This window comes from Diplotaxodon limnothrissa, linkage group LG3, assembly GCF_057381915.1.
Source record: "Diplotaxodon limnothrissa isolate DT_005_m linkage group LG3, D_limnothrissa_male_GT1.1, whole genome shotgun sequence".
Classification (NCBI taxonomy): Eukaryota; Metazoa; Chordata; class Actinopteri; order Cichliformes; family Cichlidae; genus Diplotaxodon; species Diplotaxodon limnothrissa.
The window spans coordinates 11,532,343-11,560,263 of NC_140598.1; the positions used below are offsets into that span (position 1 = coordinate 11,532,343).

At 41.1% G+C, this 27,921-nt stretch overlaps 1 protein-coding gene across 1 annotated transcript in view; it reads left to right on the forward strand.

The window, feature by feature from the left end:
* LOC146634530 (protein NLRC3-like) overlaps window positions 1–27,921 on the forward strand; it is an 80,005-nt gene that overhangs the window by 24,445 nt on the left and 27,639 nt on the right. The window lies entirely within an intron of this gene.

A 27,921-nucleotide genomic window follows, 5' to 3' on the forward strand; every position in this document is an offset into this window, starting at 1 on the left:
AGTTTGGGAGAGACTAACAGCCTCGGCAGCAGAGGGGAGAAAGGCTGTAACACCACCACTTTACTCTGTTCTACCTGTCACATCATTTTATCAGGAAACAAATATGCTCATGTTTTTACTGTTTGTCTTGAAGATGTAAGAAGATCACATGGTGCTTTTTATTATTGTGTTGGTTTGTTTCCTGTCTCTTGGATGGAGCCCAGCTGTGCGTGGCCCCTGGGCCTGTGGTCAGAGTGTGTGCTGGATAATCCGGCCCAGGATGAGGCCAAACTGACATGGGATGAAATGTCTGTCACATAATTGAGCTTAGTGTAGTTTCATTTCTGCACAATTTAAAAACAACCAAAACTTTGTTCTGTCTTTTCTATGTTATACTGTAGACTTTCTTTGATACTGTGTCCAAAAGGAGCAGCTTTTACTTTGAAGGGGAGGCGTCTCTGTTTCCTCTTTAGGTTGGATGATGGAAGCAAATTAGTGTGTGATGTTCTTTCAGTGTTGCACTTTGTAGACGCTCCCTGAGCACTGGTCTCACAGCCAGCTGCACATAGAGACCAGTGTTGTTAGTCCAGGTCAGAAGATGACTTGTTGGAATGAAAATGAGCTTGTAGTTTGTCTGCTTTAATAATGTGACTGGAAAAAGGTGTTGGACTTCAAATATGTCCATTTCTTTCACACTTCACCTTTTTTTTTTTTTTTTGCCTGTCCCGTTTGGCTCTTTTGCCATCAGAATTATTGTCTAAAGGCAAAGAAAGATGCCCAACGGATTTACTTTACCAAATTGACCATCCCAGCCTTGCCATAATGGTCCATTTGATTCACCATTTATTGTTTATTTTATTTTCACTTGCTGTATACGGGACAGACTTGACTGGAGAAAGAAGTAGAGAAAGAAAGAGGGAAAGAGAAACAGCTGAGAAGAGGGACGGGGGAGAAGGGCAAAAAACAAAAACCAACAGAATGGGCAGGAAAAAAAGAATAATAATATAAAAAAAAAATAAAAAATGCATATATCGATCACCTGGATCACCTGTTGAGAAACACACACACACTTCACCTTTAAAAGTGAAGCCTTGTGGTTCCTGGAAGGAAAAACACGACTTTTTCAAGTCTTTGTCCTGTTTTTATGAGAAATGTACGACTTTAATGTGAAACATTCAGAGTTTTTTCTCTTGTTGTGTTTGTTTGAAGCTGCTTCCTGTTGGCTTCAGCTGTTTGGAGTTTCCATTTTCTAAACTTCTACATTTTGAACCTTCTTCAGCTCTGAACAGATGATGAAACACTGAATGATTTCAAGCTCACACTTTGTCTAATAAACTTACATCTTTCATTCTTTATACAGATTGAGGGGCTGTGGTTTGTCAGAGATCAGCTGTGATTATCTGGCAGCAGCACTGAAGTCCAACCCCTCCCATCTGAGAGAGCTGGACCTGAGCTACAACAACAAGCTGCAGGATTCAGGAGTGAAGCATCTGTGTGGTTTCCTGGAGAGTCCAGGATGTGGACTTGAAACTCTGAGGTCAGTCAGCATGTTTTAGTTGTGCTGAGATGAATATGATGTGAAAGTTGTGCTGACACTAAACTGCAGACATCAGGCTGATATTATACTGATCCACACTGAGGATCTTCATGGTAAAGTCTGTTTTCTTCTTCTCTGGTTTAGTCCATTGACTGCAGCAGAACAATGTTCACATTTCAAACAGTGAGACTCAGCCTATGGCCCGCGGCCCACACGCGGCCTGCCCACCTTTCCTGATTCAGAGAGAGGGGACCCTGATTAACTGTGTAGTGTTCCTCCTCACAGTCCTAAGTATCAGACACAACAATGAATAATCCACAGCTGACTGTCTTTAGCAGGTCAAAGGTCACGGCACACAGCAGACAGTGGGAAATATTATAATTCTGATCATTTATCAGCACATATCCATATGTATAAAAACAAGCTGACACTGTGAGACTTGATCAGAGGTGTGATCATCACAGCAGAGGCCTTTGTGTCAAAGTCACTGAGGATCAAACAGAAACACATGAAGCAGATTTTCCTGTTCTGGCTTTTTATAGCAGATAACCTTCAAAATATTCTGCAGTCCATCAAAAACTGAAGCAAACCATGAATCAACATGTGAACATGAGCTGATGCTGCTGAAGTGAAGCAAAGTTACAGAGGTTTGATTACAGACACAGCTGAGAGTTTGTAATCTGTCATCATTTTAAAAGGTTTAAATTTCTTCAGTATTGAACAGCAGAAATGAGGCTTTGTTTTCGGAGGCCGACAGCAGTGAACACAACAGCAGACTGGTGCGTAATAAGCAGTGAATAATGCAGGAAACAGATTTTTGAAGGTAAACTGTTCTTGAAGTACACTGAGAGAGAGAGAGAGCTGTGCAGGAAGTAAACGTCAAAGTCAGAGAGAATTCATGACGATGTTCATCAAACGTAAAGCGTAGTTTGGATCTTCTTCTGCTGCTGGTTCAGTCAGTTTTGGTTGGAGACAGATGAAACCTGCAGCTTCAGGATCTGTGAGCTGTCCACTTTCAGCCCCGACGGCGTGTCCGTGTACGTGCCGTCGAGTGAACGATCCACGCTCTGTGTTTCCATCTTTGTGTGTTTAGCTGCTCTCATTTACTGTTTTATCTGTTTGCTTGTTGTTGAAATACTTTTGGGAGCTTTAACCTGAGATTCTGGCAAAATACATTTATATTAAAAATCGATTCAGGATTGAATGAATCAACATCGCTTTATTCAAATTAAAACCATTTAAATAGGAAAATCCATTTTTTTACAGCCGCCTCTAATGCTGGGTAATGTCAGCTGGTCCATGTGCAGCTGGCTGTGAGGCTCAGGGAGCGTCTACAAAGTGCAACACTGAAAGAACATCATCCATAAATACTGAGTAATAACTGGACTCTCATACAGCGAGACTCAAATGCCTTTAAACATCAGCTTATCCTGCTGATCCAAGTCCAACACTAAGTTTGTAAAAACATGTTTGTCAATCATTTTGTTTGGTTTCTGAGGAAAATGATTCAATAACTTGCTGCTAATACACAACATTTCATCATATTTCCTCATAACCCTCTTTTGTCTGACCATTTGATCCCATTTGAATTTGCAATAAAGGATCCACAGAGTTTGGTGACAATAATGACAGTAGATGTTTGTGTGAAAGTGCTGGAAGCAAATGAGTGTGTGATGTTCTTTCAGTGTTGCACTTTGTAGACGCTCCCTGAGCACTGGTCTCACAGCCAGCTGCACATAGAGACCAGTGTTGTTAGTCCAGGTCAGAAGATGACTTGTTGGAATGAAAATGAGCTTGTAGTTTGTCTGCTTTAATAATGTGACTGGAAAAAGGTGTTGGACTTCAAATATGTCCATTTCTTTCACACTTCACCTTTAAAAGTGAAGCCTTGTGGTTCCTGGAAGGAAAAACACGACTTTTTCAAGTCTTTGTCCTGTTTTTATGATAAATGTACGACTTTAATTTGAAACATTCAGAGTTTTTTCTCTTGTTGTGTTTGTTTGAAGCTGCTTCCTGTTGGCTTCAGCTGTTTGGAGTTTCCATTTTCTAAACTTCTACATTCTGAACCTTCTTCAGCTCTGAACAGATGATGAAACACTGAATGATTTCAAGCTCACACTTTGTCTAATAAACTTACATCTTTCATTCTTTATACAGATTGTGGGGCTGTGGTTTGTCAGAGATCAGCTGTGATTATCTGGCAGCAGCACTGAAGTCCAACCCCTCCCATCTGAGAGAGCTGGACCTGGGCATCAACGACAAGCTGCAGGATTCAGGAGTGAAGCATCTGTGTGGTTTCCTGGAGAGTCCAGGATGTGGACTTGAAACTCTGAGGTCAGTCAGCATGTTTTAGTTGTGCTGAGATGAATATGATGTGAAAGTTGTGCTGACACTAAACTGCAGACATCAGGCTGATATTATACTGATCCACACTGAGGATCTTCATGGGAAAGTCTGTTTTCTTCTTCTCTGGTTTAGTCCATTGACTGCAGCAGAACAATGTTCACATTTCAAACCTTCAAAGAAGAAGAAAAATCCTCCACTGGATAATTCACTATGAAACTCTCAAACTCTTCATTCCACCTTAAAGTCTGTCTGACACTGAAATCCAAAGCAAAATGTGCGTTTGCTTTACAGACAGCAGTCCAACACAAACATACACACATCATCCAAAACACAGTCCAACATCCAAATCTCCTCCACTGCCAGCATGAATGATGGGAAAGAGAAGGAGGAACACTCTGACATTCAGGGTTAGAATGAGTTTCATGAAGCAGACTGTGAAGATCAAAGCTGCATTAGAAAGCTTACATGAATGAATGAGTGGACAGAAGTGGACAGAGATCATCTGAAGCACTTCAAAGGCTTTAAATCAGCACATTTCTCTTTATTCTTTATCAACTCTGTTAGTTTCTCTCAGTTTTCTGTGGAATGAAGCTAACAGCAGGCTAATAAGATGCTGACCAATAGGTTTCTATTAAAGGTTGTAATTTGTATATGAAAAAGTGCTTTGGCTCAGCAGGGATCAGCTTACAGGTAGAATACAGCTGCTGGATGGGATTAGCAGGTCATAGCTATCTACCAAACTGCTAACTGGGGAATTTCAGGCCATCTATGGATCATTTTTGCTAACTTTCAGTTAGGCTCACAGGGCTGGAGCCTGTGCTCTAGCTGTCATAGGGCAAGAGGCGTGGTCCACCTGCACAGGTGAGCAGTCCATCACAGGGCCAGCAGAGAGAGACAGAGAAGCACTCTCTCACATCCACACCTACAGCCAATTTAGAAGCACCAATGAACCTAAGCAGCATTTCATTGGACTGTGGGAGAACATCCAACCTCCACAGAAAGGCCAACAAGCTTCAACCTACAACCTTCTTGCTTTAAGGCACTAGTGCGAACCACTTTTCCCCATTTCAGCCCAAATCCTGCATCTTCCTGTTTTTGACTCCAGGCCAGCTCCACTAACACTTTCTCATCAGACACTGCCACCTAGTGGAGGAAGTCTTAGTTCCACTTGAAGCTTCAGATTACAGTTAGTTCCTTTACAAAGAGGTGGAGGTGGTGGGGCCACAGCACCATCATCACTGAGTGCCATAGGACACTTAACCTTTGTTTCCATATGCTGGGAACTTCCTGTTGTTCCAAGGAGGACTGGAAAATGTGTGAAAATCTCCCAGTCAGTTCCTCACAGCACACTTCAATCATTCCCCTCCCACAGCATCAGGACCAGGGCTTTTTCTCTCTTTGGTCCCACTAAGAGATTTCCACACAAACACCTCATCAGTGGGACTCTCAGAGCTACCAGCCCTTTGCTACAATCACAAAGCTCTTCATTGAAATCAATGATATCAAAGCTGGAATCCAATGAGTCCAAGTCTTCTGCTGATTCAGCATCACATTCATCTTTGCTCCTTGTTCTGCATCCCCACCATGGACTTCATTCCTTTCCAAGCCAGCCTTGAGTGTCATTTATTCAGCTCATCCTCTGCTTTACTTTTACACCTGATTTTAGCTGCTTTATCTCTCTTTCAACAAGTTTTTGTGCCTCAATCTTTTTCTTCTCTCCCTCATAACAAGACAGCTTCTTCTGCCTGAGAACATGTTGGAGTGATTTACTAATCCAGGGCTGCTTATTGGGGAAAATACTTCCTGTTTCAAAAGTAATCCCCATTTTTCCCAGAAAGAAATGTAAGTAGAAATCGATGATCTAAGTGAGAACATGAGCCTTTAAAAAGTCCCAGTGGGTGCAGTCAAAGCAGTCCCTCAGTCCCAGTATAGAGTCTTTGGTCCAGACTGGAACAACTGTGTGCCCAGTTTGAGCTCTCTTCAGTGCTGTGACCTGACGGACCCAGAGGGGCCATCACATCACATTTAGAAGCTCCCCTAATGGAGCCACAACACATGTCCAATACTTAGTCTGTCTTGTTGGACCAACTGGAAGAAATGATTCAAGGACTTAGTCACAGAACAGAGATTCAAATCTCCAAAATTCAACTGGCTGCATCAGGACATATAGTCTGAAACTCTGCACAGTTTCCTGTTTGAAGCTGCTTCCTGTTGGCTTCAGCTGTTCGGCGTTTCCATTTTCTAAACTTCTACATTCTGAACTTTCTTCAGCTCTGAACAGATGATGAAACACTGAATGATTTCAAGCTCACACTTTGTCTAATAAACTTACATCTTTCATTCTTTATACAGATTGATGAGCTGTGGTTTGTCAGAGATCAGCTGTGATTATCTGGCAGCAGCACTGAAGTCCAACCCCTCCCATCTGATAGAGCTGGAGCTGTGGGGAAACAACCTGAAGGATCCAGATGTGTAGCAACTGTCTGATCTTCAGCAGAGTCCAGACTACAGACTGGAGACTCTGGTGTAAGTAGAGTGATGGAGTGAGTGGGTGGTGCTGTCAGCAGTATTGTACTAAACACAGTCAGTATGAAACAAAGATCCAGTGTTTCCTGTAAAGCTGCAACTTCTCAGTGAAGCTGTGAGAGGAGAATGGTGACAGGCTTCAGGATTGGACACAAACACTTCCTGTTTCTGACCTTTATGGTCACCATAGTAACAGCTGACACGCTCTGATCAAACACTGTCAACAGCCAATCAGCTCTCTGAACAAAGCAGCACGCAGACCAATGACTGCATTCATTTCCAAGTTTAAAGCAGTGAAGAACACAGTCTGTAGGTGAGGAAGAATTTAGTGAGAGCAGATGTTTGGATGGAGTTCCTCCAGTTAACAGCTGGAACCGTCCATCTGGATTGTTGGGCTTGTTGTTGGGGTTCCTACAGAGCTCAGAGTGGACACACCAAGGTTCTTCTAATGAATGAAAGTCCAAACTCAAACTAGGAGGGAAAAACATTTTCATCAACTTCAATAAAAATCCAAAGATTAGAAAAAGTGAAGCAACAATGAGTCCTAGTACAGTCCCAGCACTGAAGCCCCTGCTGCTCTTTATACTGGATGTGCTGCATCACTGACTGACAGCTGATGAAGAGTCTCTGGAAACACTCGTTTATCTCCTCTGCTCTTCCTTCTTCTCTCTGCAGGTGGAGCAGATGATGGTAAACAGGACGGTGTGTGTGCTGAGAGAGGAGGAGCTGTGTCCTGATGATCCAGAGAGGTTGAAGCAGCAGCAGCTTGTGTGTAGAGACGCTCTGACTGGGCCATGTTACTGGGAGGTGGAGAGGAGAGCTTCATCCAGCAGTGACTGACAGAGGAATGAGAAGAAGTGCAGATGACTGTCAGTGCTGCAGAGTGAACTGCTCTGAGAACAGCTCCACTGTCAGACACAATGTAGAGTCCAGCATCATCCCTGCGTGTCCCTCTGGATCTGACAGAGGATCATCAGTGTATCTGGACTGCTCTGCTGCTGCTCTGTCCTTCTACAGTCTCTGCACAGTCTCTGTCTGACTCTGGCTTCAGACCCTCCTGGATCAAACTCACCTGGAAAGACTTTCAAACATCACTCAATAGATTTGAATACAGAATATATTTGATATATACTGTAGATGTACCGTAGAGTTGCAGTTTGTCACTTGTAAATACAGTCTGTGAGCAGCTGTGAGCTGAAAGATCTTTCTAGAAACACGAAATGTTTTCACTCTTCTGTTGCTTTTTCATATATTTCCACAACATTAATATTGATCCCACCTGTCTCACCTGTTTCATGCTTTTATACATAATAACAGGACACGTGTGATCTGAGCGCTGCTGTGGTTGCTGTGCTGCACGTCTTCATTTAGATAACAGAGACATTTAGTGGTTCAGAGGGAGAACTGCAGGAGGTGGAGCTGTGTTTTAGCATGGAAAACTTTTTATCTTTTAGGCGCAGATACAAATATGACAAGTATCAGTGTAAGATACAAAAGGTCACATCAGTCAGCAGAGGGAACAGTGATCACACAGCAATGTAAGAATAGAAACATAACAGTGAATCTGGATATGTATACAGATGGAAGCAAACAAACAGGATGTAACACTACATTAAAGCCACAAATGGGAAGAAAACAAACCCAAAGGAAAATATATTTGATCTCAGGAATCCAAATCAGATGCTTTAGAGCAGGGGTCGGCAACCCAGGAGGAGCAGAGACCCGAGGCGGCCAGTTATGACCTGCAGTCTATCTGGGTCAGATATAAACCAAGTTTGGTGGAGTTTATTTTCCTTGTGCTGACTTTTTACAGTCAGTTAATGATAGAGTTGTATTGTTGATTGTCATTTATGCTTAGAAACATTTACTCATTTATGCTTAGAAATATTTAACCATAGATGCTTAGAAGTGTATAATCAATTGTGTAGTGATAAGTTGTGTGATCTTTAACAGGCTACAGAGGCCTGGTGTGCATTCCACACTGGGAGCATGGGAAAGTTCGTACCTTGTTTAATTGTTATGGTAGGATTAACGTTGTTACATTTGTTTTAGTTTAAGTGCTTTTTGTGTATAAATGAACTGCTAGACTTCCTTACTGTGTTATCTAGGATGAGGGGGGGTCTACCCTCTTCCTGACCAAGGATGTTTGCTTGTGTGCTTTTATGACCCTTTGATCAGCAGTAACACACACACACACACACACACACACACACACACACACACACACACACACACACACACACACAAGGTACTCTTTGTGTATGTAGACGTCATATGTTAATGAACCTATGCATATTCATGTAACCTCAATAAAAGGACTGATACGGGAGAACGGACGAGAGCAACTGGGGCCAAGCGAAGGAACGGCGTTTGTCCGGTTCTCTCCCGTGCACGAGTAACATGAAGCTTGCCTACTTCGTGTCTTGCTTTGCGGTGTAATTATATTGCCTTCAACGTTCCAGCGAATAGGTTTATGCTACAAACCCATCATTAATTGGTCCTTCGATGCCGGAGCCCTGGAATCGCATTCACCGAGGGGAGGAGGGACACGCTGAAAGACTGACGTCAGCCAGGAAGTTCCTGTGGATTCGCTGTCTGTCCTTCTCCTCGATGAATGGCGATCGGCGGGATTCAGGCTGATATTACACGCTAAGCAACGCCAAGTAAGTTTAAAGAGGCCGACTCTATAACCGTGTCGTTGTGCAGTCTCCGCCATTTTGTGAGGCGTTGAGAAGTTCGCTGCTTTGTGGAGCGATAACTGGGTTAGTGTCCCGAAAAAGAAGTTTTGGTTAAATCGCCCAAGGGTCCCAAGCGTCCGGTGTGTGTCCGGTTTTGAAATCGCCCTGGGTGTGTGTCCCGAGCGTCCCTTCATTGGGTTTTGTCGCGCGAGTGGGTGAGCGTCCCACAGCTGGGTCAAGGTCCCGAGCGGTCCGGTGTGAGTCCGGAGTAGGCCTATTTTGTGTTATTGTCATTTTCGTCGTCGTCTCGTTGTTGTTGTTGTGTGTGAGTGTGTGCGGAGCAGAACGCGTGGTGTGTGACGTCAGCAGTTGTTGTTGTTATTATGGGTTTCTAAGCAACCAAGAGTGAGTTAGAGGGAGAAAGACGTTTGTGCTGGACTTTGCTCCTGGCAGCACAAAGTATTTATGTATAAAAGAGAGAGAGCGAAGGCTCCACAGCTGCGTGGGTGCACGCGAATGCGGTCGCGCGGGTTTCACGCGGACCTGAGCCGTGCGGTTAATCGCAGGCTTATAAATGGAAGAGATTCAAATGTTAGAAGTTTTCAGAAAACACACCAGCCTTGAAGAGTGTGTGGAAAAGGCCAGCCCACATCAGCAGCTGTGCTCTGGTGGGTGGCTTTCCCCCCACCCCTTCCTGACACAAAATGTTAACAGCCTGTGTGCCAAACCATTGAGGTGGATAGTTGTTAAAAGTAACCTACATTAAACTTGTGGTTGCTTAAATTCAGTACAATGACATGTGAGGAGAAGTGATATAGGTAAATATTTAAACTCATGAAGTGCATAGAGGCACTTGACCTGTGTGGAAGACGGTCGTCTTATTATGAGCCATTGTTGAGATATAGAGCACATCTGTGAAAACAACTAATATGCTCAACCCTGTATGAAACATCTAAAAATACATGATGGAGAAGCTGTGTTGAATATGTAAGTGTAAGACTTTGCCACTGTGGGCAGAGCATGCAACTACTGTGTGATGTCGCGTTGCAGTTTTGTTTTTGTTTTTTGAGCTGATGAGCAAGCTACACATTATCAGATCAAGAGCTGTCTGAGAACTACTCAAAGAGAGGGAAACAGAGAGTGTGCAGCGTTTCCATGAGCAGTTTTTCTGCACCTTGACTCGTGTGTGTGTGTGTGTGTGTGTGTAGCATCAGCATCATGTTTTTGTTTATTTGTTTTGTTGGATTAAAAATAATTAAATAAACTGGTGATCATGCTTATGGATCACCATGGCACATATCTCCAGCCATATGATTTATTTATGCAGATGAAAAAGTGAGTGTGAATGTGTCTGACATCACAGTGTTTTTGTGCACTGTGCAAAAGTAATTGCCTTTGATTGTGAGTGAGAGCAGTGATTTTGCAGACCACCAGCTATTGTGAAGAAAAAAAAAAAGAGTGAAAAAGAGACAAATTACATTGTAGACAAAGAAAAATAATCATAGGAAAAAGGTTTTGTGTTGATCAGCCGAAAAACAACTACAATGTCATTTTCTGCTTTTAAGAAAGGATTGTTCACACAAACACAGACAGAGAGAGATGTGTGATATTAAGCAGTGATGATAATAATGAAAGTCTCTCAGTCTGTCGTTTACAGGTGGGGAACGGACCTGGATCAATCCTACACGGGTAGCAGTCGTAAGAAAATTATAGGTTGAAATCATTAGAAAAATTAGAAACACTCAGCCAGAATTTTTGGCTGAATTGTTTTGCAGCTTCCCGTCCTCATCCTGAACAAGCAAGCTCCAAGGAAACGAATCTCTCCCTGAAGACACCGAGTGCAGTTTCAGAAGCACGAGCATGAACATTTAACAGTGGACAGGAGTCCAAGAGACAATCTGAGCAGAGAGGTCCAGCAGCACTGTGGGCAAACGGCATCAGAAAGAGAAGAACCACCATCTAGATTGGATGGATGGAGATGCGTTTCCAGCCAGCTGCAACCTCACTGTGTGTGAAGGACTTTTGAGAAGACTGTCTGAGTTTGACATTTGCCATGTTTGGAGTGAGATGGCAATGAAAGAGACAGTGGGACAAAGAGAGACACGGGACAAAGCTGGGAAAAAAAAAAAGCTGACTGCCATTGGACTGAAAAGTGGGAGAGAAGGAGAGGAGCAGAAGAGGGCTGAGGCTGCTGTTTTAGTGTGGGCAATCAAATTAGGTTAAGGAATTCGGGGAGACAAGCGACTGCCTGGAAGTGGAGGATTGACACAGTGTCCAGACCACCACAAAAGGAGGAAGAGGACAAGCACTGAGGTATGCAAGTGTACTGTTAGAAAATGGAAAGGTGACACCACACATGCAGCTAATATCCACCAGAGATAACACAAGACCATACACAAAGTGTTACTCATTAAAAGAGGGTATTTGTAGAAGGGGTTAACAACACACAGTGTGGTTGCCGATGGTAACCTGTTTCAGAAGAAAGGGGGAAGGTACATGAAAGGATACATAAAAACAGAACATATATTAACCCTACTAACAATTCCAAACACAAAATAGCTTATGAAGATTAGACAACATTTTAAGTGTGTGAGTCTGTTTATTATCTTGTCCAAGTCACCTCGTGTGATGTAAAGACCAGTGAAACTCATAGCACATTGCATGCTCTGCTGGATATACAGCTCCACACACATGCAATGAAAATTAGTTTGTTATCTTTCATGAGTGTTAAAATAGTGTCAATTTAGCAGACACTTGTTATCAAATACTGAATTTATCCTAAAAAAAATTGACTCTCCAAGTTGCAGGACAACAATTTAACTTTTGTGGGAAAAAAAAATCCTGGTTTGATAAATCAGTGATCAGGCAATAAATTTAGTGTTAAAATGGTAAATTGGGAGAAGCTTCCTGCTTGATTGATGCAGCACAAGTAATTTACTGTATGAGGGAAATTGTCTTTTGTGATAATATTTTGAACATGCTTTCCTGTTGTCCTGTCAACTTAGTGGGTTAATAGCTGATATGCAAATTAGTTGATCGGTTTTAGATTAATGAAAGGTGACTGAATTCTAGCACGAGTGAATGAGATGTGTTTGAGTGGAAACTCTAAAACACTGAGTTCCTGCTTTGATGTGCGAGTGAATTCTGTATTTAGATATACAACTCTGAATACGTCAGAACAAACTTTTTTTTATGAAGTGCATGACAGCATGTCACATGTTTTATGATGAAGGGAAAAGGAAAATTGAATAAAATAGATCTGTGATTTAGATGAGTGAAGAGCACAGACCTGGTGATTAAACTCATAGCTAATAAGACACATTAGGCTTATGTGTGTGTTGTGCAGCTGATGGTTGGTTTGGAGTGAATCTAGCTGATGATTCTTCTTCTGTGTGAAGCTGATGAGGAGTTTGTGTCATAACTTAACAAGGCCTTTTTATTTTGATACTTTTACAGTGCACTGAAAGTTTGGTTTGATAATTTGTTATTTTCCATTTTTATCTTTTAAACAGGCACTGATTTTGTTTGTCTATTTTCTTTTCTTTAAGCAGATCCACACGTCGGGAATTAAAAGTGCTACACGTCGTCGAGAAAATTGTGACAAGTGAGTCTTCTCCACATTAAATTGGGTTTTGGAGAAGGCCACTTATAAGTGTCCCAGCCTAAAACTGGATTCAGCGATGTAATCCTATCTAAAGTTCTTTTTTCTTTTTTGAGATGACGTCATTTTGCTGGAAGTGGAAACTAAAATGCGACTACAGGTTCCACTATCAGCAAACAAAGAAACAAACAAAGAAAGAATGAATGAGTGAATGAATGAATGGAAATAAAAACAAACAAACTGACTGACCGACTGGTGAAAGCTGACAAGACTTCATCACGACTCAAAGTTAATCTCCACCTAGACAGGACAAAGGGTGGATGAATCTATATGTGTTTTTTGTTACAGGAGCAGTAAGATGACAGCAACATTCGAGGGTGCATGATGATTTAACCTGTGAAATGCCACTTTCTCTGTCTGTGCATTTACTAAGGGTGCTATTCCCTATTTTGTGTTGCTCAGAGGTCACTGTGAGAAATTGTATACATCTGCGCAGCGCTAACATTTGTATTTTCTTTTCTACAGCATTACAGTTTTCTACAGCATTACAGTTTTTTATGTGTTTGATTATGTGGTTTATAAGAGGATTAGTTAATGGTTTTTTTTACTATAGGATTTTTGGGTTTACATGTGACTGACATTCTTTCCACAGCTAGGGTTGACTTTATGGTGTTTTTATGGCACCTCTGGAACCTGTTGACCTGTGTCTGACCTCCGTCTGACCACAGTCAATGTGTATTGCTTATGTTTGTTTTTTCTGGGACTGCATGTGGAAGATTCAGCTGAAACGGACAAGTGACATTGCGTGTTTATGGAATAGTTTATTGTGGGCTCTTTGCTGGCCACTTTGAGCCCATAATAATAATAATAATATGTGAGTGGAGTGACTTTGCTTAAGAGAAGTCACCGATTACGTTAATGTTAACTGAGCACATGGGATGATCCATGTTTGAGGCGAATTATGGTAATAATAGTGATTTAATGATTTGAGAAAACATGCACATGACACTTGTCTTGCCCGTGCTGAATGCTTGTTACTCTTTTGATATAATTGTTTATACGTGTGAAGTTTGATTTTATTTCCAGATCTTGTGTATGCAGGCTCCTGGTGGAGCCAGTTTTTAAGACAGGGATCCAGGTTTGGTGAGTTGACGCATGAGCGTGAAAATGCGTCAAGAGGTGGAGTCCAGAATTAATATTAAACAATGTTTACTATTATTGTTGGAGTGATTTGTGTGATTAGCTGTATTTACAAGTATTAAATCTATGCAAGTGGTGCATCCATGTTCAGATGAGGCTTTGATGGTCTATAAGTTCACTGAACTAAAGAATGTGGTTTGATGATTGTTGACATGCTCTCCAAATAGAAGTTTTTCTAAAATACAGGTGCAGCAGTAATCTCCTGGGAAATCTTCAGAGGCCCAGTGAGAAGCAGAAACATTCCAGGCATAGCCCAGGCAGTGGTTGAGGTCAAAGATCAAGCTGGTTGGGGCCCATCATGAAATCAGACCTTGGAGCCACAGCAAGGACCATGAAACTGCCTGCAAAATAGAGGAGAGGATCGTCCACAAGATGGGAGAGAGACTTCAGGAGGATCAGAGATCATCTTCAGCACAGCAGACAGGACACAGAGAGCTGTGCTACTAAGCTTCCAGGAGATCAAGAGGAGACGTCCCACAGCAAGATTTTAAATAAAATGAAAGATTCAATATTGACGCTGAGGAAGACAACTAAGGTGTACGACGTGCTCTGCCTTAAACCTTCAGCAGCGTTGGAACATGAAAACTCGAGGGATGAGGAGCGTGCCAAGCTCCATCGACAGCGCAGAAGGAGTTCGAGGATGACATCATGATTCTGTGAAAGCACAGGAACCAGAAGCTATGGTGGTGATGACAGCAGTTTCCTATGAACTGCTGGGATCATAACAGCAGTAAGACAACCCAGCACCCTTTCCACAGAGATGTTTCTCTGCAGAGCGTGGACAATGAAGGAGTCATAAATATCCCCCTCACAGGACGAAGGCTTGAATGAGGTGATGGGGGTTGGTGGAGGCCATAAAACTAGAGTGCTGAGAGGTCTGCAGCTTTGGAAATAGCTGAGACCCATGTTGACAAACAACAAAACCAACTGGTATGTTTGAATGTTTATTCTACATACATTTGGACTCTGGTCCTATGGACAATGATGGAAACAACTGGAAGAGACATTCATGACGCCTTGCAGAACTCAAACAACTCTACAGAGAGACATGTGATTTGCACACCTGGAGGAAGCATTACCAAGCTGAGATGTTTTTGAAAATGTTACTTTTTTATTTTCACTATTAAATCAACAATTTCTTTGGTTGCTTATAGGATGCAGTTGCCATGAGATGAGATCAATGAGGAATGGGATAACTGCTAATACATTTGTTAAACTGTGTACTTTTTCAGTAATTTAGGGTGATTTGACATATGCTGAATATAACAATGTTTGCCTTAAAGCTGTCAGACATGAGGTATTCATAACTGGGAACTTTTCTAGCATAAATGTCGAAAAGGGGGGAATGATAGAGTTGTATTGTTGATTGTCATTTATGCTTAGAAACATTTACTCATTTATGCTTAGAAATATTTAACCATAGATGCTTAGAAGTGTATAATCAATTGTGTAGTGATAAGTTGTGTGATCTTTAACAGGCTACAGAGGCCTGGTGTGCATTCCACACTGGGAGCATGGGAAAGTTCGTACCTTGTTTAATTGTTATGGTAGGATTAACGTTGTTACATTTGTTTTAGTTTAAGTGCTTTTTGTGTATAAATGAACTGCTAGACTTCCTTACTGTGTTATCTAGGATGAGGGGGGGTCTACCCTCTTCCTGACCAAGGATGTTTGCTTGTGTGCTTTTATGACCCTTTGATCAGCAGTAACACACACACACACACACACACACACACACACACACACACACACACACACACACACACACAAGGTACTCTTTGTGTATGTAGACGTCATATGTTAATGAACCTATGCATATTCATGTAACCTCAATAAAAGGACTGATACGGGAGAACGGACGAGAGCAACTGGGGCCAAGCGAAGGAACGGCGTTTGTCCGGTTCTCTCCCGTGCACGAGTAACATGAAGCTTGCCTACTTCGTGTCTTGCTTTGCGGTGTAATTATATTGCCTTCAACGTTCCAGCGAATAGGTTTATGCTACAAACCCATCAGTTACAATAACTCGTACTGCTACTAGCTAGCATGACGGAGTTTCTATGCAGCTGGGTGGTGCTATGATGTTACTGATAGTGAACTTGAACAAAGCTGGATTTATTCTGTGTCTTTACACTGTCATTCTCTCCCCTCTCTCTCCTGTTGCTACTTCAATCATGAAACTGATCAATGATCAGCTGATCGGCTTTTCTCTCTTGTTTGTTTATCGCCCACTTTGCGCCAGAAAGAGGAAACCAGCGGATGTCGCGCTAAACAACAGCAGCACGTTTAAGCTTGATCAGCTGTTGTTAGAATTTATTTAACATTAATTTCTAGTATCAGCTGATGTTTGCTGGAGCCACAGCTGTAAAGCTGCTGGTCATGATGTCGGTTTGTATATGTGGTGAGAGGGAAACATGAAGATGAAACCAGGAGATGTCCTTACTGGATCATCAGAGCTGAACAGGTGATGGAGAAACCGGTTTACCTTTCAGGTGACATGAATGAGTTGATGGGAAGTTATGAACTGTTTCTGAGAGACAAATAACACCAGGATCCTTTTCTAAGTAGCTGACAGCTGGTAACTGTGCAGGGGCGGATCTAGGAAAGTTTTGCCGACCTAAACCAGGGGGTTTAGAATATCATAGAGTTTTTGTGGTTTGTTTTCTTTAAGTCATTTCACAGATTTTCTCTATAATTTCAGTTCCTTGAATAAAACAACAAACTTAGGGGATGATTTTGTAATCCGACTTTATGTATGAAAGATTTTACTAAACATAAAACAATCTTCCAACTCAGTCGTCATTCTTATCTTGTGAAATCAAACCAAATGTTCTGTTGTTTCTAAATCAGGGATTGATGAAATCTTTGGTTGCATCCATTTATGAACATGTTCTCATTCATATTAAATTGTAGTCTAAGTCCTTCTTTAGAGGGATAAATGTCATTCATTATCTTCAAATGTGTTTCTGTTGTTTTGGGGGGAAGTTTGAAGTCCATTGTTCAAAGTCTGTTAATGAAACTTTATGAAGTTTATGTAGGATGTTTTTCCGATTTTGTATTTGTTTGAATTATGATGTATTTCTGACTCTTTCTGCCATGATGCCAGGTCTCTCTTGAAAACAACATTTTTAATCTCAATTAAATTTTCACCTGGAGAAATAAAGATGATAATAATAATTTTGTCTTCAGGGAATCATTTCTCTGTAAAACAGCTTCTTCTGAAACTCTTGTTACATTTCTTGTTTATTGTTTGCTGGTTTTAGAAAAATGTCATCGTCTCTGTGTAAACTTAAACTCTACATGTGGTGTCAGCTATAAACGAGCTCTAGAGTCTAATAACGATGCTTTTATTATTGTCTGGTATCCAACCTAACCCTGGGCCTCTGGCTGAATGTGAAACACCAGCAGATGTTAAAAACTGTCTGGGTTACACGTGCATCACGTCGTGTGCTTCCTAACATGGATATGATTGGAATCTAGGCCTGTTCAAGCGGTGCTGGTATCATTGTTGTCTCTGAGACTTTCCAAATCTTTACTGGATAAAAACGTAGCAACTGATGGATTTAACATTTAGCACTCAGACTGTCCCAGAAAAGGCGGAGGTCTGGAAGTTTATGTGAAGGTCTGTCTTGCTGCTCAAGTCTTGTTCTCTCCATCTGCACCTCAGCCATTTGAAATCTTGGCCTTAACTATTGATCTGTTTGGAAATCAGACTGTTGTTGGCTGCTATCAGCCTCCACCTGCTTCCCCCAGCACATCACCGTCTCTGGTTCAACTTTTATCTGAGCTGCATTTTAATGACGTCTTTCAGATGGATGATTTTCATTGGGACTGGCTTTCTTCTGTGTCTGATGATTTTAAGGCACGCTGCTTGTTTTTAAAACTGACTCAAATTATTTAAAGCCTCACACGCCTTGATCCTAAACACCCAGATAAATCTGCTCTTATTGACCTTTTTTTAACTAATATGCTGCGTAAGTTTTCCACATCTGCAGTTGTTGCCAACGACCTGAGTGATCACTGCATAGTTGGTGCTGTGAGAAACACTAAAATCTCACGCTCCGAGCCCGCATCAGTTTGAACTGGGGTCGTATTAAACAGGCTGACAATGTCAGTTTGGGAACATTTACAGGAGAGTTGTGTCTACTTTGTGGACAGACACGCCCCTTTTTGCCAGGTCAGGGTGAAAGGTCGGGACAGGCCTGGTTTGGTTCAGTACCGGCCGATCTCCTACATGAGAGAAACCAGGCCTGGGCAGGAAGTCTGGCTCTGATGCTGATTGGCTACGTTTTCATTAGCTGTGTAATCGGATTACTGTCTCCATCATCAAGATCCAATGTAACTATTTTTTACTTTAACGACTGACAGTCCAAACGACCGTAGGAGGTTTTGGCAAACTATAAAGTGTCTCTGCCAGCTGTGACTCCTCAGAGCTTCCTCCTCACTTAAATATCGACTCCACTCCTGTGTCAGACAAAACTGAAATGTTGCTTTAACAAACATTTTGTTGCTTCTTGTTCTTTGTTCAACACAGTATCTGATGGTAAACCTCTTGCACACAACTCTGCTCGTAGTTCCTGGTTACTGATACCTTTTCCTTCACACCTGTCACAGTAGAAGAGGTTTGTAAGGCTTTGAATAGCCCCAACACCAGAAACTCGTCCTCACAATCGTTCTCCTTCCTTCTTGCACTTGGCTGCAAATATCATAGCTGAGCCAGTGTCTTATATTTTTAATCTTTCTCTACAACAGAAGGCTTTACCACAGATGTGGAAGTGTGCCTCTGTACTCCCCCACTGAAAGCTGGTGATTCTTCAACAGTTAGTAATTACAGGCCAATTTCCAAACTCTGTGTCTTATCCAAGGTTCTTCGAAGGCTGGTAAATCAACTTCAAAGTTATCTGGATGAAAATATGATTTTATCTCCCTTCCAGTCTGGTTTTAGGAAACTGCACAGTACTGGAACTGCTTCGATAAAAGTTCTCAAAGACGTCTATGAAGCGCTGGATGCAAAGAACTACTGTGCAGCTCTTTTTATTGATCTATCAAAGTCTTTGACACTGTTGACCACAACAAAAACTCTTCTGGCACAACTTCACCTACTTCCAAGCTGCGTGGAGAGGATGAGGATCTAACAGCACAGGAACTCCAGCAACACTCAGCAGCAGCTGCTCCCAGTCCCTTGGTTTATGAGCTGAGCTGCTGACCACAGCATTTTATGTCATAGATTACTGGAAATAGGCCTTTCAGACCGAGCAGCTGGCTGCTTCTCTAATGTTCTTTTGGACATCAGCAGTGCGTTCAGCTCAATGGTCTCTCTTCCAGCTTTTTAAATGTCACTAAACGAGTGCACAGGGTTCTGTCCTGGGATACTTATGTCAACGGTGTGGCACATAATCTAGATGCATCTGTTCATTTTATACCATCAACATAGTTTTCAAACCATTACAGCAGCTGTTGATAGTATTCAGTCTCAGCTGGCTCAGACTGGCTTTAAATGTAGAAAAAACCAAAGTCATGTTGTTCACAAACAGAAAGAGGGTCCGGCTTTATTTCCTTCTCCTGTATCTGCTCAAAGTATTTCTATTGAAACTGTGGCCTCGTACACATACCTCGGTATTGTGGTTGATGACAGTCGTTCCTATAAGCCACACATTGAACATCTAATAAAGACACTGAGGCTGAAGTTGGGCTTCTCTTCCAGGAACAGATCATGTTTCACAGGAAAAAGCTTGTTGCTGCCACCTTTTTTTTACCTGCCCTGGATTACAGTGACATGATTTATATGAATGACTCTGCTCGCTCTCTTCATCTGTTGGATTTTGTCCATCATGGGGCATTAAGATTTATAACTGTCTGTAAACCTTTAACACACAACTGTACTCTGTGTTCTCTGGTTAACTGGTCCTCATTGGTCTTACACAGGATGGTCCATTAGTATCATTTTATCTATCAATCTGTTTCTGGGTTACTGCCTCCTATTTATCAGAGTACATGTTAGGCAAACAGTTTAGTCACAGCCTGCAGTCTCAGGACATCATTACATCCACTGTTCCATCAGTTCATGCAGAGCTTGGGAAGAAGGCGTTCTCCTTTTCTGCTCCGTCTTCATGGAAAACATAACCGAAGGATTTAAGGCTCTCCGTTGATTTCACTTGCAGACTTCAAAAGACGTACACATGTTTTTGTGAAACCATCTCTGGGAACTTGTTCTCGTTTTTAATGTGACTGAGTACATTACACAAACTTTTCTTTTATTGTTGTAATTTTAATATGTTTGTCTGGAACAGGTCTCTCTTGTAAATGAGACATTGAGTCTCAATGAGCCGACCTGTATAAATAAAGCTTCAATTACAAAGTCCTTTGTTTAAAAGTTCCTTCAGCTGCCAGTGGGACGTGCTGTGGCTCTATCGGTTGCTGAGCCTTTATATTGTTAGTTAGAAACTACAAATATAATGGCTCACTGTATTTCAGAATCAGAGAAACTTTATTAATCCAGGAGGGAAACTGAGTTGTCATAGCAGCAAATATACAAGAAACAACAAGCACTCATATAAAGTGAGTGTAGAAACAGTTATGATAAATAAATATTCAGATAAATAGAGAAATACAGAAATATAGGTATAAATTGTTACGAAATCAGTTTTACTCCGGTTCTTTTATTCGTCGAGGCATCCAGAGACGGCACCAGAACTCAGTAGTTATTTCACAAAACCTGTATTCATCTTCATTTAAGAATAAGAATCTTTACTCTTTAATGTCACAAATTCCTCTTTGTATGTAACATAACAACATACATGATACAGCTGCAGCAACTGAGGCGAGGAGAGAGGCAGCAACAAGAAAACTCGAAGAAGGAGACCAACAACACCACCTGTGGAAATCTTTCCCCAATCAAGCGTCATCATATCAGCATTTCATCAAAAGCACACATGCTCCGACCTGACAATGCAGAGGTGTGGCAAAATCATTGAAATCATTTATTAAACAAATGAGTGCATCCAAAATAAGAGTGGAGCTGCAATGAAAGAGAAGTGAACTTTCTTCAGTCAACACAAAGTTTTCCCTCACAGGTGACATTTAATTAAAGTGACTTTATTACCACACACACATTCAGAGGCAGTCTACAGGAGCAGAGCTGCAGCTATTCAGCAAATGTCTCCCTGCAATCCTCACTGCAACACCTACATGTGAAAATGAAACCACCTCTACTGTTCACACATGAAAAGTCGTGTGAAGAACCAGTTTTCCTCAGATCTCTGTTTTAGTAACTCTGAAGTCGGAACTTTTGATTTTTGCATTCTGTTTGTACTGATAACTGTCAGTGGATTATTTTGATCCCAAAGGAATCTTTAACACACATGTAGTGATGGGACGTGTGCACTGAAACAATGGTTAGGAAACAGAAATCGCCTGAGAATCTGCTCATGTTTAAGATTTCTTCTTTACAAACATTTTCTATGGCTGTTCCCAGTATGACCAGTGATACAAAGCATGGGAAATGGGGATTAGTTCATTCAGACAAATACACCTTTTAAAATGTAAAAATAAAGAAATGAATCAATAAAATAAAAAGTCAAAGAAATAAAAAATAAGGGTCTGAGGCGTCTGTCTCACTGTATCCATGGCAACAATTTACTTTCTGTTCCTTCATATCAGAACCACATCTTTGAAATCAAAACATTTAAGATTCAAATTCAACCACAGATGTGTTCAATTAAATGTTAAATGAAGCAGTGCAATGTTTTTATCACTATCCAAGTTTGAACTCTAAGTAGAAGATTTAAAAAAGCAACACACACACACACACACACAGTATGCAGACATGATTTAGGTGATGATAATATAACGACTGCACATACCCGTGGGATGATTCATCTCCTTTTTCTTACTCTATGCAATGATGAACTTCTTGCTTCAGGACCTTCTTGATGAATTTGTTTTCTAATCCACAGTTTTCTACCTGATCTATGTGTTTGAAGTAAAATGTGTTGCTTCAAATGTAAAAGTTAAACAGACAGAAAGCATCAACGTGGACTTCAATCAGTGTTTTGTGTTCATACAGGTCAGCTGTTGCACACAGAGCTCCTGGATTTACACTGTGCCCTGGTTCCTGTGTTTCTGTATGTAGTTTAGTCTAAAGTGGATCCTCCTCATGTACAGACTGAACTATCTGTTCAACAATCAGCATTTCTGATTCATGGATTTCATTTGTTTTTGCTAGTTTTGACTGAGATTTCAACATATCTGTGGTGGCATCTGTTCAGTGTTATGGAGGTTTTACAGCACTAATCTCACTTCACTCTGTAACATAACAGTGAACAATATTACTATTAGAAAGATTATTAGAGAAGCCACAATCAGATGATCCCCTATGAGGTGTCCTTGGTTATAGTGTGAAGTCATCTGAGGGGAGAGAAGAAAGAAACACTTCAGTGTTAATGAAAAAGTCATCAGTCTTCTTATGGGAAGAGACCTCCACCAGACCAAGACAGGTAACCATCCAACTCGTTCTCATCCCAAAACCTAACATACCGATGCCATGTGACAAATCGATGCTATGTGACTATTAAATCCCCTTCTTTTGAATTCTTTTGGAGAAAGACTTCCGACTCAGAGTGGTCAAGTTCAAAAAATGATCTTTATTGTACATTTCCGGAAACAGAGACCTGTAGCCACTAACACACGCTCAGGTCTGAAAGCATTAGAAGCCAGAATGGGTATACATAGTTCTGCTATAGGTCGCACACAGACACACACAGTTTCCATCAAAACAACTCCTTCTGCTCTGACTAATGTGTGTGTGTGTTACTTAGTTCTGCTTTTTCTGTCTGGTTTCCTGTATTTTATTAATATGCCTCTGCAGCTCTGCACTAAACTTCCTGTTTCTTAACCTCCCCTTACTAAAGCCTCTGTTGCTAGGCGACCTGTCACCCTCTGACCTCTCTCACAGACTTTATTACAAAGCACAAAAAACAATCCAATCAGAAAATAAGCACTAAGAATATATATTTATTTCGTAACAGTCTCCCCCTTTTGAACTCATTTTATGAGTTAACCTAATGAACTGACTCCCTCAATAACTACTGTGAACTAAAAACAGATATAATTAACTTTGTCCTGGTAAAAAGGTCCAACATTACTTTTGTCAGTCTATGGAAACGATCTCTACACAGTGAAACGTTTCCTCTTTTAAACATTTCCTCCTGGTTTCTAAGCACACACTTACAGTTCACTTCATTTGTCCCTTCGCCCCCTTTAACGGGTGGAGCATATCCGGTCTGAACACTGTGTTTGGGCAATTGACATAAAAATCATACAAACTATTACTAAAGCTAATCCTCCCATTACCCTTCATTACTTTGTGCTCACATTATAACCTCTGTCTAACAAGCTTTTAATGTTCTTTTCAATCTGAACAACACATTTTCTGAGAGGTTTCTCTGCTCTGTGCTTCTTTTGGGTGCCCCTCCTCTTGGGTCCTGGATTCTCACCAACCCCTTCGTGGTTTTGCTGTGGTTCTGGAATCTTCTCCTGTAAAGGACAGAAAAGGAAAACACCTCTCTCTGCTACGCCTCAATAATCTAATATGTTCATCAAGTCTTCTCCTGATTATTCAAAGTTGGTTCAAAGTATCACATTCGGGACTCAATAATCAAATTATTATTTCTGTGTGTAAGCGTGTTTGCATTCACCCCTAAGCACTCTAAGTCCTTTTCCTACCATATTTCAATCCAGACAGTCACGCTGAACGAAACTTATGACCTTCACAAGACTGAGTGGCAACTCCTATCAGTGCAATTGCAATGTGTGTATGAAAAATGATTATAAGCACTTATTCTAGTAAAAGAAATCATAAAGAAAACAAACATTTTCAATCAGTTAAGCTTAAGCATAAAAGCAGTTACTTATGCCTAAGTTTTACCGTACCTAAATGATCAAACACACAAAAAGTCACACACTGATCATACAATCCATTGTTTCAAATCAGACCTAAAACTCCCCCTTTTGACACATCTTCATGTGTCAAACAAAAGCACAACTAGAAAATTAAAAGAAAAAGGTTTAAATAATAAAATCAGTTTAATTATCATGTTCGATCTTTTCAACTCCTGGCTCCACCCAGAACCTGCATCCCCAGAACGACCTAGAAACAAAACCTGTATATTAGCATCAACTTCACATTTAAAACTCAGTTCCCCCCTTGTCCTTCCCTCACTGTGATCCACTCTGTGCTATAAGAAACTAAACTTAAAACACAACAGTTATCAGTCATGTGCTTCATACAAAATTTGCGTATGTTTTAGTTTCACGTTGATCCCCTGAGTGTCATGGTACTTCTTTTAATTTGACTTTATCAAATCGAACCAAAATAGGTTTGCTGTCTTTACTTTGCTCGTTTTCCTCCAGCACCACCTCGTATCACATGCCCTTTCCCTTGGACCAGTGTTTGTTATTCCATAACTGGATTTGGAATGTGACAAGTCCACCAATCCCCTATATAACTCCTAAATTTGGCTTTGGTTCTATTTTCCTTCTATAAAATGTCATTGACTTCTACAGTGGCCTGCTTTGGTTAATGGTAACATCAGTAATATCAAACATTTTCTCCCCTTTAGCATTTGGCGTTTTCCCAACAATATAATGTGACACCATCATCTAAACCCAGTCAATAAAACAACATTTTCTTAAAGCAAACATCAGCAACCCAAAATTAGCCGCCCAAAGGTGGAGTCTGCAGCTCCACTCTCATGTGAACCTTTCGGTCTCCCTCTCTCTCTTGTGCTCCTGCTCCTGCCAAAAGCAAAGCAAAGCATCCACCCTTTTCTTACCGGCGTCGTGAATTGTTTGTCAGCATCTACTCATCCTAACGTTGGTCCAGTCTTTGTCTCAGTGTCAAGTCAGTCAACACTTTAGTCCACATGGTCAGTCCAGTCACAGTCCAGTCACACACATCATGCACACGCATTCACACTAGATCTTGCTGATAGTGGAGCCTCACGCGCAAAGCATCAGATTCTCCACCCTCATCAATATGAGCTCATTTATTTGTTGTTTCTTTTGTTTTTAGAAAAAGAGTTCTTTATGATCTTGGACTGGATTGACTCGCTGCAATCCTTTTAGACAGGAACTCGCAGGTTCCCACAGGTGACCTTTTCCTCAGCCCATTGTAATCTGGAAAAGCTCACCTTATATTTGCTCTCACAAAAATGTTTTACAGCGCTGTTAATTCAATCTTTCAGGCCTGCTTAGAACAAAAAAGGAGAAAAAGAGAGCTGATTATTAGCTCATCAGAGCACAAAACATCATCACCAAAGGGGGCGACACCTGACAGTTTTCTCTAAGTGCACTGTTACAGAAATAATGAGCCGCTCCTCGACATGTCCATGTTTAGTAAAACTCCCTCTATTGAAATAAGAAAACAAGCCAAACCTAACTGACACAATTAACCCATCACTAAAGCAACAACCCCAAAAATCTTCATCACAGAAAAGTTTTGCTTACTAATCTAACAATATGTTGTGGGAATTAGAACTTTCCGGGCCATAAAGCTTTTGCCGACTCTTGGCTTAACTAATACTTACATAGTCTGAAATCAGACTTAAAATCACTCCCTCTGTTCATTTTGCCCACATCATATTTTAGTGGTTGGCCTCAGGTTCTTCAGCTTCCTGACAGTCTGAAGTCACCTGACAGAGTTTCACCTGCTAAATACACAGAAAATCCTGTTAAAGCCACACAGTTTGCCCAACAGTAATATTCCCATTAAGCCATTTCTAAACACTTTATAACAATGTGTCATCACTAAATTATAAACTTCTTCTCCAAATCTGCACGACTGCACTTAGTCACAGACTTTATTTAATTGTCCTGCGGCTGCTATCATATATTTTACCAAACAATTCTTCTCACACAGTCACAGATATATTTCTCTCAATGCAAACTTCACTCTTGTCTCAGACAGGAAACTTGAGTTTTTCTTTTTTCTTTTTTTCTGTCCCCACTCATTCAACTAATTTGCATATTGAGTCATATCTCGAGAAGTTGCCCTGACAACAGAAATGCATATTCAAACATTGCTGCATAATTCAATTATTATTCTTTTATTTTTATTTCTACAGTCGTCACTTCTTTTGCTCAATCAGCTGGAAACCACTTCTAACTCACTATTTTAAACCTGCTTTAAGCTTCTAATCCCTGGTTGGTCCTCCCAGTCTCTTTTTCCTCTTCACAACAGTCACTCTATTGTCCTGCAGCTTCCTGAGTTATTCCTCAGCTTCAGCCTTTAAGTGTGTTAAATCTACACCATTTAGCATTTATGTCATGTATTCACATTCATGAGTGTAAGCGTGTCTTCATTGCGTGTATGTTGTGTATTCATATTAATATTGAGTGTAAGCTGGTCTTCGTTGCCTCGATGTGTTTTTATAATCAGATTTAATTCCTGCATCTTTGCGCTGAACTGTGGATTCAAACTGTCTCACTTCTGATTCTCTCCAAAAATAATTTCACATGTGACAATTTCTACATGTGTGTTTTCTATTTTTCTATTCATTTATGTATTATTAGTTTATTTATTTCTTTATCTCTCTCTCTTTTTTTCTTTACCTTTCTGTTGTGATGCTCTGGATGTTTCTAAACCCCACAAATTCAGCCTCAATGTTCAACCCAATTTTCCTATGCTGTCACTTTAACACGTCCAGCCTTCACCTCTCACCGGTCCTCGTCCCCTCTTCTCTCAACTTCCTGTGTGGCCTCCCAAATCAAACACAGGCCCAAATCAGCTGTTTCTTCTTCTCTGTTCATTCTCTCTTCCAAAGCCTGTTTTCGTCCCAATTCTGTTAATCTATTATTGTTCTGCTGTATTCTTCCAGGAGGTTGAGCAAGTCCATGCTCCTGTATTAACACACTAAGACATTTATTTAATATCATTTTCATTACTATTACTTAGCACTTTCATTGTCTAATTCCTCTGTTTTCATTTTGAAACGTCTCTCACAAGCTCACAAGCTACATTCAGACTTCCTGCTTCACTTCCTGCCAGACACACACACACACTCTTCACTTTACTGGATTTTCATCCGTTTCTACAGCCTAATCGAGCTCTTATTTTATGTTCACACTCTATATACCCTCTGTAACTCTACTAATTTTAATATAAAAAGAATGCACCCTCAGCACACACACACACACACACACACACACACACACACACACAGACACACACACACACACACACACACACACACACACACACACACACACACAGACACACACACACACACACACACACATGTACTAAGCTCTTTCCATTTGCAAACATTAACCAAACGACATCCATCAAAATCCTCAGCGTGGTTAGCAGAATTCTTGCACACTTGTACAATACACAATAATCAGACAACCCAAGTACACACAGACACAAACACCATGATCCCTACGGGGGTTTTCTGGCGTCCAAAGCCCGGGTCCAACCCTTATGCCCCCTTCTACTGATACCAGACCTTCTTACATAATTTCGACAAATTTAAAAGCCTCTAAGCCCAGGTCCAACCTTGCTGGTCAATCAACCCGCTTCGGGAACGCCGTCACCGATAATGGTCAAATTTCTAGGCCCTATATTAATTTAAAAGTGCTCCCCGCAGCTTGACCGGAAACTCCACTTAACCAGCGTCTCGGTATTTAACTGGTGCCTGAAGCTTTACTTAAAGATTTACCTGTCACCCGCATTGAAATGGTCACGCCTGAGCCAAGCGCTTCACTCAAACAGCGCAGGAAAGAAGTGTTCCTCGACCACGTGGTTATTAACGGGAGTTCGAATCCCCGCAGGAACCACCCGGGCTAACTGGATGTCGCCAGGCCTGACTGCGCGTCCACGATCAGGAGTCGTTGCCACACGCTGAACACTGCGCTCCTAGGAGTCCAACCCCAGTCCTAGATCAATTTAAATACATTTAGAAGCACCACTGTGGACTGTAATCGCCAGTTTATTTATCTGCTGCTCGGGTACAACCCTATAATCAATTTGGGAATTAAATCCCTTAACCGAATGTCC